This window comes from Thalassophryne amazonica, chromosome 1 (genome assembly GCF_902500255.1).
Source record: "Thalassophryne amazonica chromosome 1, fThaAma1.1, whole genome shotgun sequence".
In the NCBI taxonomy this organism is placed as follows: domain Eukaryota; kingdom Metazoa; phylum Chordata; class Actinopteri; order Batrachoidiformes; family Batrachoididae; genus Thalassophryne; species Thalassophryne amazonica.
This window is the reverse complement of record NC_047103.1, coordinates 148520922-148522461: the sequence shown is the minus strand read 5'-3', so window position 1 is coordinate 148522461 and position 1540 is coordinate 148520922.

Sequence of the window (1540 nt, the reverse complement as noted above, 5' to 3'; positions counted from 1 at the left end):
ATCTAACATGAAATAAATGTAAAAAGAGACACTTGCTGACTTAACATGCTTAACCATTAACTGGAAACTTCAGTAAAACATGTCAGCTACTAGAAGTAGAACATTTATATACCTTATTGGTTCCACCGACTGAAATAAAGGGAAACAAATTGCCCTCAAATGGGCAAATACTCAAGGTATTTTTCTTCAAACACACTGATTGGAAGAAAACTGTCCATGATGCTGCTGTGACCTCTATAGACATGGCAATTCCTTTTTGGGAGAGAGCTAGAATCCCACTGAGGGCAAAGCAGCATCTGATCACAAAGTTAGAAAAGGTGTTCGGAAAATGGAAAACATTGAAAAAGACCAAGAATCGCAATACAGACAAGCAGAAGAAAGATGAAACAGTGTTTTGTGAATCTTTGGAGGACTTGTTTGACATGGCACATCAGGATGTCCTAACAATGATAAAGTTTGAAGATGACAGACAGTTCCTACTTGCTCAGTGAGAGAAAGGTAGAAGGAGATGCATGACAGGCATAGATAAAATACAAACTGCCAAAGAACAAAGAGCAGAAAAAAGGAAAGCTGCAGAAGCAAAATACAAAGAGAAACTGGAGGAGCCTGGACCATCTAATGTCTCACTACCGGACACTGTCTCCAGCCAGAGTGAAGAGAACACAGTCCAGATGAAGAATTTGTTATGCCAGTGCCACAAAAAGCCAGTAAAATTAAAGCTGTTGTAACACCAGGACTTGCAGCAGCATTGGATAGAACCAAAACAACAGACAGAAGTGCCACCTATATTCTGGCTGAAACGGCAGCAAGTCTTGGTCATGATGCAAGCAACTTAAATATCATTATCATGTAAAGGATGTTCTCTTATGTTACACAGCTGTATAATTGGTTCTTGTGCTGATTCATACATTTTTGAATATTAAGTACTGCAAGGCATAAAGAATATTATTGTTTGGAGCTAGATCAAAATATATGTGGAAATATATAAAACATAGACTTATTTAAATTGATCAATAATGAAACAGTATTTCATCAATGAAATGAAAATGCAATGTTTGATTGTTACAAAATCTTCGCTACCCCAGTATGTAGGTATTGTAGGAGCATGATACATGTACGAGAAGAACTGCATCTCACAATTCATGTTTTAGTGTTAACTATTTTATGGGATATGAAAACATTTGATTTTCCAATGTATTGCCATAATTTCTGTCCTGACATATCAATATTAAACTGACAGAAATAATTTGGAAATATCTGGAAATGACCATACTATATGACAAAGTTACTGCCAGCAAAATCTTTAAGGCCTGTGTGCTACCAGTAAACATTATTAGAGTTTTATGAAATTGTACATGATGTGTTTTTATGTTAGGTACAACAAATTTAGAGGGTGAGACTTGAAGTTTTTTGAAAAACATTTTGACCATTTTTATGGACCACCCTAATATATATACACACATATACACATATATACACACATATACACACATATATACACATATACATATATACACACATATACACATATATACACAAT